The sequence below is a fragment of the Onychostoma macrolepis genome, chromosome 04 (genome assembly GCF_012432095.1).
Source record: "Onychostoma macrolepis isolate SWU-2019 chromosome 04, ASM1243209v1, whole genome shotgun sequence".
NCBI lineage: Eukaryota > Metazoa > Chordata > Actinopteri > Cypriniformes > Cyprinidae > Onychostoma > Onychostoma macrolepis.
The window spans coordinates 28,455,560-28,467,995 of record NC_081158.1 but is presented as its reverse complement, the minus strand read 5'-3'; the positions used below and the strand labels follow the sequence as shown (position 1 = coordinate 28,467,995).

Genomic DNA, 12,436 nt, shown 5'->3' with positions numbered 1-12,436 from the left:
GAGCGGCAGTCTTTCAGTGCAGTCTCTGATCCACTACATTCTACAAGAGCCATTGAAATCGGTCCTGATCCTTGTCCAAAGTGAGCATCATATGTTGCTTTTACAGCCGTCCCACAGTCCAGCTCTCTACACACCACTGCAGCATCAGCAATATCCCACCAGTAATGACACACTGTTCCCCAACGACCATCATTATAAACCTCCACTCGACCAGCACAGGGATTATTGCCATTCACCAACCTCACGCTCACACTGTCTACACACGAGAGAGAGAGACAATTAGTGAATATACCAAACATAGTATGTAGTAAAGTGTAACATTTTATATAAATTATTTCAGCTCATTTTAAATAGATTACCTACTGACCCTCAGTATGTACCTACCAGAGGTGATGAGTTTTACCATATAACACAGAAATATGAGCATCAGACAGTTATCCATCTTCTCCTTCAGCTCGACACACACTATTTCATCAACTCAGAACAGAGTTTTCTCGTCTGCTCCTCAAACACACTGAAGAAACTGGCTCCTGTCGGCCCCCTAAAGAGAGAGAGAGAGACTCACAGCTGCCAATGACACTCACTGTTACCTTATTAGACACAACAGAGGAAATCATCAAACACAATCAGTGACAAATCAGAAAGCAGCATTTTGATTTTCTCCATATATATCAATAAAGTGTCAGCGCTGATGAGCGGGACTCCTCCTCCAGCGTGAAGAGACACTTCACTGAGGACAGACTCGTGTCAGTCATAAGTCAGTGTGGAGATAAAGTCACACTAAACTTAAAGCAGATTGATACAGAAACACTGCAGCTTATATTCAGCATCAAACCTGAACCTGAACACAGCAGATACAAGCTCTGATGACTGACTGATCACTTCAGACACTTACTAAAACCTTACTTCACACAGAAAGTAAGGTGATATTTGCTATAAATATATCAATTTTAATAAACTGAACATTTAAAGTTATTTTGGGGATAATGTGCATAACATTAAGGGAATTTTACTACAATGTTATGATATTCTAAAAAGAGCACAATTAACTTTTTTTACTTTAATAATGTCATAAAATGAATTGGACTGTTTGTGTACAACAAATAGAGAGCTGTTCAGACAAGATTTGTAAATAAACATTGGTTTCTATTCCAGAGATATTCATCTGATAGGCCTATTATATCAAATACATTTGTATCTGTAGATGCGTGTTTAATACTGTAATGAGTAATTCATCCAGCAGATGGCAGCAAAACACTTCTTACTGTAAAGAGACGCAGACAAGAGTCTTATCCTTGTGTCTCCACATGAGGGAGATTCTCACTGTTTAATATTTTTCTGAACAAAGTGTTAATTTCTTTGTTTACAGATGCATTATAGCTACAAATCTATTTATTAATTTTTCATGTAGAGCTCATTTCACAGCACATAATTTTACTCTTTGTCTGCTTCTATAATATATTCTAATTAATACACAGCGTTACAGAATGACGTAAATACACTAGCAGTGATATTTTTCGTATTTTTATTTGGTTCTCATAATAATCGTTTACAGAAAGAAAAAAAACTCTTATTTTCCAACTCTTGATATGTTGAGATCTTGAGACAGAATTAACAGAATTTAAATTAAATTAATATTGTTTTAATGATTTTTAATGGACCTTAATTTTGAAAGAATTTTAAAACATTAATCTGTGTTAAATTCAAATTACACATTTTTAGTACAATCCATTTTTTTTTTAATTGTAATGAAGTTTAGAAGAAAAATACACACAGTATATATTATAAACACTTTTAAAATACATTTAAAATTTAACTTTGGACAACACACTTCAGTTGAAATGAAAGTCAATTATTTTACATGTGCTTTAGTATATTAATCTATACAACATCAACATTATACCTCTTTAAATGTAATATTCACCGACAAACATTAAATTTTTTTATTTAAATTTTGATTTAAAATGTAAGTTTAAGTAAAACTTAATTGGACAATATTACAAAGCACATTTTTAAGTGCACTTAAAGTGTGTTAAGAAACATAAAGTGAGTACTCAGTTTAGATATACTTAAGTGGCCTTTAATTTGATGTATAATATAAATGCACATTAATACGGTGTCCAAGAGAGCTCAATGCGCTGCAAATACCCACAACACAACCAAACAAAGAAACGCACTGCAAATAAAATTTGGTTGTGTTGTGAGAATTGGTAGCGCGTTTCTGTATTTGTTTGCGTTGTGAGCATTTGCAGCACTTGCTGTCAAACTGATGAAGATGTTTTCTTGATTTGCTGGTGCTTTTTCTATTTGCATGTGTTTTCTGAAGTTGCAGCGTGTTGATCTCTCTCGGCCACCGTACATTAAGCACACTTCTTTCTACCTTCAAGAGTAGAAGGGGTATAAACTTCTAAACACACCTGCTTTATCATCTGTCCTGTGAGGGTCTCAGGTGTGTATCAGTCTATCTTCACTGTATTATAATAAGAAATTTAAGTCATATCGTCTCCATTTCGCTTCAGCCAGTTATGAGCCGACTCAACACCATCTTCAAGACTTCAGTTCATGACAGATCAGTGATGCAAACTACTAAATTACTAATTGAATTTAAATCTGAACATTTTTAGGATTTTGAACAGTTAGCAACACAGTTTATAAAAATGTATTCAGAAGTATTTAATATTCTGCTCTATCTTTATGTTACTAATTGTCACGTGTCAGTTCTGTTTCGGTAGCCCCTGATTATCTCACACACTTCTGTTCCTTCATTACTCCTGCAAGTATATATTACAGTTTCTTTAGTTTTTGGTCTTGTGTTGATGTTATGATGATGTTTTATGGTTGTGCCAATGTGTTTTTTTTTTTTTTTATTTAAATTTTGATTTAAAATGTAAGTTTAAGTAAAACTTAATTGGACAATATTACAAAGCACATTTTTAAGTGCACTTTAAAGTGTGTTAAGAAACATAAAGTGAGTACTCAGTTTAGATATACTTAAGTGGCCTTTAATTTGATGTATAATATAAATGCACATTAAGCACACTTCTTTCTACCTTCAAGAGTAGAAGGGGTATAAACTTCTAAACACACCTGCTTTATCATCTGTCCTGTGAGGGTCTCAGGTGTGTATCAGTCTATCTTCACTGTCCCTAATAAGAAATTTGAGTCATATGTCTCCATTTCGCTTCAGCCAGTTATGAGCCGACTCAACACCATCTTCAAGAGTTCAGTTCATGACAGATCAGTGATGCGCAAACTACTAAATTACTAATTGAATTTAAATCTGAACATTTTTAGGATTTTGAACAGTTAGCAACACAGTTTATAAACCTTTATTCAGAAGTATTTAATATTCTGCTCTATCTTTATGTTACTAATTGTCACGTGTCAGTTCTGTTTCGGTAGCCCCTGATTATCTCACACACTTCTGTTCCCTTCATTACTCCCTGCAAGTATATATTACAGTTTCTTTAGTTTTTGGTCTTGTGTTGATGTTATGATGATGTTTTATGGTTGTGCCAATGTGTTTTTTTTTTTTTATTTAAATTTTGATTTAAAATGTAAGTTTAAGTAAAACTTAATTGGACAATATTACAAAGCACATTTTTAAGTGCACTTTAAAGTGTGTTAAGAAACATAAAGTGAGTACTCAGTTTAGATATACTTAAGTGGCCTTTAATTTGATGTATAATATAAATGCACATTAAGCACACTTCTTTCTACCTTCAAGAGTAGAAGGGGTATAAACTTCTAAACACACCTGCTTTATCATCTGTCCTGTGAGGGTCTCAGGTGTGTATCAGTCTATCTTCACTGTCCCTAATAAGAAATTTGAGTCATATGTCTCCATTTCGCTTCAGCCAGTTATGAGCCGACTCAACACCATCTTCAAGAGTTCAGTTCATGACAGATCAGTGATGCGCAAACTACTAAATTACTAATTGAATTTAAATCTGAACATTTTTAGGATTTTGAACAGTTAGCAACACAGTTTATAAACCTTTATTCAGAAGTATTTAATATTCTGCTCTATCTTTATGTTACTAATTGTCACGTGTCAGTTCTGTTTCGGTAGCCCCTGATTATCTCACACACTTCTGTTCCCTTCATTACTCCCTGCAAGTATATATTACAGTTTCTTTAGTTTTTGGTCTTGTGTTGATGTTATGATGATGTTTTATGGTTGTGCCAATGTGTTTTTTTTTTTTTTTTTTATTTAAATTTTGATTTAAAATGTAAGTTTTGACTATAATGCACTATAATGTCTATGTTCAAAACTGTGAGTGACAGTTAAGGGGTTAAGCAACCATTTACAGGCTTAGGAAATCTGCATTGTAAGAATGTATAGTGAGACTTGTAAAAATTCTGACTCGTTAGGTGACATTTTCTCTTTTTTTTTTCTCATTGCATGATTTCCTAATGTGTGGAAATACAGGGCAAACCAAGCGTTTCACTTTTTGTGATGTCACGAGCAAGTACAGGACAAAAAGTGAACAACATGCTTTTCTGATGTAAACTTGTATATTTATGTTATTTGTTCCTGCTTTTTTGGCCAGGTCACTCTTGTAAAAGAGATTTTAATCTCAATGAGTTTTTAACTTGGTTAAATAAAGAAGGAATTAATCAGCAAAAGTTATTATATTCATTTAAAAGGAAAGATTATTGCTCATGTCTGGTGTTTGTGAACTTAAGTACATGCTACGGTGGCTGAGAGAGCTCAACACACTCCAAATGAAAAAAACACATGTAAATTAAGAGAACATCTTCATCAATTTGACAACACACGCACTGCAAATACTCACAACACAAACAATAAAGAAATATGCTGCAAAAACAGAAACGCGCTGCAAATATGCACAGACATCAGAAACGTTTAAAGGAACCGCAGAGTGACTAACACGGCTGGGACATGTTTGCTCTGAAAGATGAGATTTATTTTAACATCCTGTGGCTAACTTACTTTTACAGCTTCCCTTATAAAAATTAACCACAGCCTTAAAAGTTACCTCCACCTTAATTAATTTTTAGCATTTTAATTAATTTTGGTAATCAAAATGCTAAATAAGGTTAATTTTCGTTTTGTTGGGGTAATTTTATTGTGGTCTGTGCTACTTGCACGTTTCTTTCTTTCTTTGTGTTGTGAGGATTAGCAGTATGTTTTGTATTTGGTTGTGTTGGGAATATTTGTCAGACTGATGAAGATGTTTTCTTAATTTTCTGGTGACTTTTCTATTTGCATGTGTTTTCTGAAGTTGCAGCGCGTTGAGATCTCAGCCACCGTAACATTCTAATGTCCTTCAGCAAAATATTAACAGTGAACCATCAGTGAATTATATTTGATATTTAATATTATGATATTATTAAGTTGAAGATACTGTAATCCATTAATGATGGGTGGTAGCTGAATGGTGAACAATCTGAACTCAACATAATTATGTTTATACAAAGTAGCTGAATGTCAGAAAATGACAGGTTTTTGTTCTCTCAGATTTCTAAAGCCGAGATATACTGCACGATTTTCGGCTGTCCCAGACAAAAGACTGGCATCGTGAAACAATAGTGGCGAACCAGAAATGGCCGCGATTGCTTCATGATGCCAGTCTTTCATCTGGGACAGCCGAAAATCGTGCAGTATATCTCGGGCTTAAGGCTACACAATAGAAAAGATTTGTAAAAGCATCTGGAAAAAGTCAAGCACCTTTTGAAAAGGTCATGAAAGCAAAGCATTTTTCTCTGTCAAAGATTGCAATTGTATATTTTAATACAGAATGTAACAAAACACTGTTCTATTGCAACTGAAACTTATACAGTAAGATTGCTAAAACTTTAAAAGCTTTAGAAGGATTTGAAACAGTGTGTGTGGTTTGAGTTATTCAGTTCCCGCCTGTTTTCCTGGATCCTCCTCCACATCATCATAGTCTGTTATTGGAAAACAAGTATAAATACATACATTAAAATGCATTATAAAAAAACACTAGCAACACTAAAAAAAGAAAAAAAAACATCAACTGTAACACTTAAATATACTATTAAACTAGTAAATTTAAATGAGCTTTCATAACCACAGAAATTGATCATATAAAGTGATTATAAAGACTAAATGAAGGTGTTAATAACTTACCAAACACGTCACTCATATATTCTCTGAAATTCTTCACATCATCATACTCCTCCTGAACACCCTCTGATATAAATGTGGCTATTATTAATTACATGAACAGACAGACTATATCAGGAGTGACCAATCCTGCTCCTGGAGGGCCACAGTTAAAATCCCAATTAAACACACCTGGACCAGATAATCAAGGTCTTTAGGGTTACTAGAAACTTCCAGACAGGTGTGTTTCTCTGTTTCTGCCACAGGATGTAACTAGGAATTACAGAAGCTTCAGCCTGGATCCAACCCTTAAATGATCTGAGATGACCAAACACCTGAGAAGAGATGATGCCAACCTCTCAGAGCACCTCAGAGGATGCCAACCCTCAGATTTATTTTAACTTATTTTGCCATAAGTTAAACATATTAAGCTTCTACAATATATAAATATATTGTAGAAACTTAATTTCCTGTAAAGCTGCTTTGCAACGATTTGTACCGAAAAATGCGCTATCAAATAAACTTGAATTTAATTTAATTGAATTGTTTGGGACAAAATGGAGCTGAACGCTGCAGGACACTGGCCCTTCAGGAACAGGTTTGGACACCGCTGGACTACATACTTTATATGACACAATAATTTGAAGAAAAATAAGAAATAAAAAAAACCCTGTTCCAGTCTACAAGAGTGTAAATTGAAACCCACACCTGCTTTATCATTGGAGAACTGTCTTATAATGACGACATCATCATAGTTTTCTGGTAAGTCATCTACAAAAAAATATATATTTTTATTATATTTTAGGAATGACAGAAAGAAAGAAAAAATAAATGCATGTATCAGTTAAAATACATATATATTAAAATAGACATATATTTTTAGTGTTAAAACAGAGGAATAATTATAAGACATAAACCTGTTGCATGATGTCTCAGTCCAGCAATGATTACATCATCATAGTTCTCTGGTGTGATTGGTTGCTCTTCTAAATGAGTTAAAAACAAAGAGAGAACAGACTTTAGTCAGGGCAGCACCACGGTTATTTTTTGACAGGAATGAAAACGAGGTTGTGAGGGACAGAAGTACAAAATGTGCAAAGGATTTTAATAATGTTGTTTAACAACAATTGTTCAACTGACAAAACATCTTTACAAAAAACTTTCAGTAAACAAAAACGTTTTGAAAATGATGATCTAGGACCTTTGTACAGTTCATGCCACTGTTAAGACTGTAAGTCTGTCCCTCACAACCTCATTTTCATCTGCATAAAATATGCCATCTACCTTAAGGTCTAGGGTAAATGTACCTATTAAGCTCATAAACCCATTAAGCACACTTCCATTTTTGAGGTCAGATTATAAATAGAAAAAATAATGTATTATCCTACTTAATGTCTTAACCAATTGATATGTTTGTTACTATATACCTCCTATAATTTCCAGTCAATCAGATCATTGCACACTGAGATGTGCAATGTCTCCATGTGTTCACACTGTCTGGCGGCCATTTTGAAAACTGTCTGAAAACTTTCACCAAAAGAGGAGCTCCTTAAATGTGCATTTTTTAGATGTCTATGCCTTTATTTCGGGTAAGTTTCACTACTTATTGTAAAATTAAGAGATTTATGTTCAGACTTTTGCATATTATAACCTGGAACTTGGATGTGGGAAATAATTACATTAGATCCAAAAGACAGTTTTAGCAACATAGTGCAGATGCTACAGAACACAGTTAGCTGACTAGCTGTATAAGATTGTGTGTGCTAACATATTAATTTTCATCTGTATAAAATATGTCTTCTACCTTGACTAAGGTCTATAAACAGAAACAGATTTACTGTTCACAGGCCTAAAAGATTAAAGAAGTGAAACCCATCAGCTGAAGTTACTGACCTGTCGGGCCTTTAGTGGAGAAATCATTATGATATTCAGGTGTGACTCCTTTTGCAGATTTTGCTTTAATATAAATATAAAAATGTATGAAAGAAAGAAAGAAAACCATATCTAAATTATGTGCTGAAAGGTGTATATAATTTTCTGCTAAGATAACTTGCTAAGTGAATTTTTATTAATTACATATGCTTTATTACACAACATACATAGGCTAATGTATGTAGCAGGTTACATTACTATACTTAAGTCCTCTAACCTGAGAGAAGCTCATCAGCATCTTCATACCCAGAATGCTGTTCTTCAGAAAGGACACTTCCTGTTATAGATTAGAACCATCAGATACATTCACAATAATAAATCTGCCAAAACCCCACTTCCTTAACACTTAACGCTATATAATTTCAAATAACACAAAAGGTCCCACAAATCAATGTAATTAATTCCACTCATCCCTCTGAAAGTGATTATCCTGCTGATCTCCACAAATCAGACATTATGAAACTTTCTCACCCCTCTGAGTGAAGTGATTGTGTCTGTGCTGAATCTCCTCATAAACGGCCTCAGTCGTCGTCCTGTGTCTCCTCTTAGAGAGAGCTGTGAGTGTAGACAGACAAACCTGCTGTCAGTTCACAACACATGACTGATCACACACTGAATAAGACACAATATGACAGTCTCTGGATCTCTCCTACCTCTCCTCATCACTCTGTTCTGCTGAATCAGTATAAGCAGTGGCACTAAGAGCAGTAAGAGCACAACTCCCAGTACAATCACAAGCTCTGGGGGGACGGAGAGAGACGCTGCTGGAGGAGTTTGTGGAGGAGAGACTGATGCTGTTGTGGCAGGAGTAGTGGACACTGACAAATCTGTCAAACACATTCAAAATCATGCAAAACATTGATTTAAATATTATTAGCTCTAAAATGATCAATTTAATATTATTCCTCAGTGTTTTCTATGACCTGCACAGGTGAGTCCAGCGTGCTCTTTGTGGGAGCAGTCAGTGTGGTTTTTCAGGGAGAGAGGACAGTCCCACAGGTGAAGCTCATTCCCTCTGCACTCGACTCTGTTCAGCCACACAACACCTTCACCAGCACCAAAGACTGAATTCCCATCAGCCCTCAGTGCTGCTCCACAACCCAGCTGCCTGCAGACCACCTGAGCATCGCTGATGTCCCACTGATCATCACAGACTGAGCCCCACACAGCGTTATGATACACCTCCAGCCTCCCAGAGCACCGGCCGTCCCCTCCACTCAGTCTGAGAGGAACATGATCTAAAACACACACACGTCACAAAAAAGTAGATTCATTAATTGCCAGCAGAGTACTGTCAGAAGAGCAGCGTCTACACAGGAGTATGCATATAACTAGCTCCTGCTCAGGACAAGCTAATAACCAGCTTTTAACCAGATCATGACAAAGTAAGGACCAGCTTAAACCAGCTCAAACCAGCTGCCATTCTTCAAAACATACCTAACCAGCATATACTGTTTTTTTTTTCAACAGGGGTTGCATTCAACATTCATAATTTTCATGATTGTTTCCATTAAATGAACTTACCTGAACACTGTCTCTGATGGGGAGATGTGGAGCATGTCAGAGAGCTTCGAGGAGACTCATGGATCTCCTGTTCTGTATCAACAATTAAATATTATAAAATGTATTCCACACATCTTCTCAAAGCATTAATACTAAAAGATAACTTTTGTATTGTTTACTGATGGAAAAAGCATCTGTTTTACCTGAGCAGATGATTTTGGCCACTTCATCGTCACCACAGTTATTCTGTCCCCAGGGGGAAGATAGACACTGCCATAAAGTGGAGTCATGTGGTCGACATGTTACTTTATCCAGCCAGTTAGGAGCTGATTTCACTCTTGCTGTAGAATCAGACAAAACACCAGATCTTCCACAGTTCAGCTCTTGACAGATCAGACTCACTGTGTCTCTGTCCATCTGGTTGTAACACACATTACCCCAGGATCCATTGTAGAAAACCTCCACATTCCCTTCACAGCCCTCAGTTAACCTGATTTCTTTAAATTCTACATAAAAAAATTAAATTTTAAAATCACAAATTTGAAATGTGTAAAACCTTATACTTAATTTCAATGTAAACAATTTAGCAGCTTGTTTACCTGAGCACACGACTCCTACATCCTCCTTGTGTTGACAGTCATGTTTTCCCCAGCCTGGAGAAGAGCAGCTCCACAGGGACGTCTCATTCCCCTCACACTCCACCTCATCCAGCCATATGGGTCCAGAACCAGGACCAAACCAGGCTGGTACCTGCTGGTTACTGAGGGCCACTCCACACTGCAGCTGTCTGCACACCACATGGGCATCTTTAATATCCCAGGAGTCATCACACACTGTCCCCCATGAGCCGCTGTGAAAAACCTCCAGCCTCCCTGCACAGTCTCCCCCAGAACCCACCAGCCTGATGGACCCGCGACCTGATTATTGGTTATTGATTATTAAAACACATTATTGATTACTGACAACTGAAGAATCTGCCCAGATGTTGTTGTTCATACCTAGGCAGGTGATTGACAGCTGTTGTGTGGAGCTGCAGTTGAGAGTTTGTGGAGAGCTGCAGTTCCCCAGATGAGCTTCACTCCCAGAGCACTGGAAGCCCGTCACACACTCATGACTGTGTTCAGGACTGGATGAAGAGGAGCCATAGAAGTTCAGCACAGAGCCACAGCCCAGCTGTCTGCAGACCACAGAGGATTCAGTGAGACTCCAGGAGTCCAGCAGAACTCTCCTCCAGACCTGATGGATGAAAACTTCCAGCTCCCCCTCACACTGTCTCTCTCCAGACAACCGCACCAGACCATCATGAAGAGCCAGAGAGGAACCTGAATTGTGTTAGAACATAATGAAATAGTGTTTATAAAATACATTAAAAAGTTTTTCAGTAACACAATGCTATCAAAGTTCAAAAAGTTTACCAGAGCAGATGACTCCAACATCTCGTCTGTGAGAACATTCAGCTCGACTCCATGAAGAGATGGAACATTCTGAGAGTTTTGTTTCATTCCCGTCACAATCAAACACATCAGCCCAGATTTCATCACTTCCTTCTCCAAACCAGTCTGATCCCACAACAGACACAGCAATCCCACAATTCAGCTGTCTACAGAGGACACTGGCAGCTTTCATATCCCAGCATGCATCACACACTGTGCCCCACTCTTTGAGGAACTGAAGCTCCACTCTTCCAGAACAAGAGTCTGAACCATTTATCAGTCTGAGATCAGTGTAACCTGAGCAAAGTAAAGAGAGTTCAGAAACAATGCATAAAACACTCTTAAGCTAAGCTGTCATTAGATTGATCACATTAGAACTCAAACCATGACCTAGTATCAAAAACAAATGAAGAGATACAGAATATTTATACTTCACCAGAGCAGATCAGTCCTACAATGTTGTCACTGGTGCAGTTGTGTTTGTTTGATGATATTGAACAGAATGAAATATGAGACTCATTTCCTCTGCACTGAATCTCTTGTGTCCACATCTGAGCGTCTCCTTTGTCAAAAGCAGCTGCTCCCAGCACCTGTACAGGAGCCCCACAGTCCAGCTCTCTACACACAACCTCTGCATCCTGCTGGTCAAAGACAGCATCACACACTGTGCCCCACTCTTTGAGGAACTGAAGCTCCACTCTTCCAGAACAGTCTTAAATCATATTTATATCACTGATGAAAATATTTTGTATTACATGAAAATAAAGACAAATTTAATTAGTTTATTCTGCTTACATTTGTATGTAAAGTCAAAATAAACCCCAACTTTGCTTTTAAAATGCATCTCCTAACTGAAGATCACATGATCACAAATGGAAATCACTTCCATGAAGTGACCATTGCATGTTACCTTCGCTAACGGACTTCTGGAAGGGCTCTTCTTTCTACTTTCGTTTGGAACGTCCCTACAAATGGCGTCCCCTACCCGAAGTGCCCTTCATGGGCGCAAAAAAAGCCGTTTGGAATTATAAAGGTCTGCTTTTATTTGTGTACACTCACAATGAAAACAAAACATGCTTTTGTAAAATAAGGAAAACAAATAGAATGTCGCTTTCTGCCATTTGAGTTTCCTTTCTGTGAACAAATTAAGTGTGTCACAAAAATTAACTGAAAAACTCAGCATATATGGGCTATGTTACGTGTTGCACTGTTTTTTCCCCTTGTTTATCTGTAAACTAAACCAAATATTTTTCAAGAATTTATTCCTTGTATGTATATGTACTGCAGATTTTACATACAGCATATGTAATAATATTTAGTATTTCCACATCTAGGTGGAATTTTTTTTAATTTATACTACTGTCTGTTCAAAATCAATGAAAAGAAACCGAGTATAATAGATTTGTTGTTGTTTTTCCCCTGTTGTACTGAAATCGTATCGAACCGTACCGAAATGTGACATCCGTGTACTGTT

The 12,436-nt window shown here is 36.6% G+C and overlaps 1 long non-coding RNA gene and 1 pseudogene across 1 annotated transcript; both read right to left on the bottom strand.

Moving 5' to 3' along the window:
* LOC131538537 (uncharacterized) overlaps positions 1-11,963 on the bottom strand; it is a 128,449-nt pseudogene extending 116,486 nt beyond the window's left edge.
* LOC131539578 (uncharacterized) lies at positions 5,649-6,867 on the bottom strand. The gene is made up of 3 exons (XR_009270916.1): positions 6,803-6,867; positions 6,119-6,181; positions 5,649-5,916 (listed from the first exon to the last, which is right to left on the bottom strand). It is a non-coding gene; the product is annotated as an uncharacterized LOC131539578 (long non-coding RNA).
* Positions 11,964-12,436: the final 473 nt, after the last annotated feature.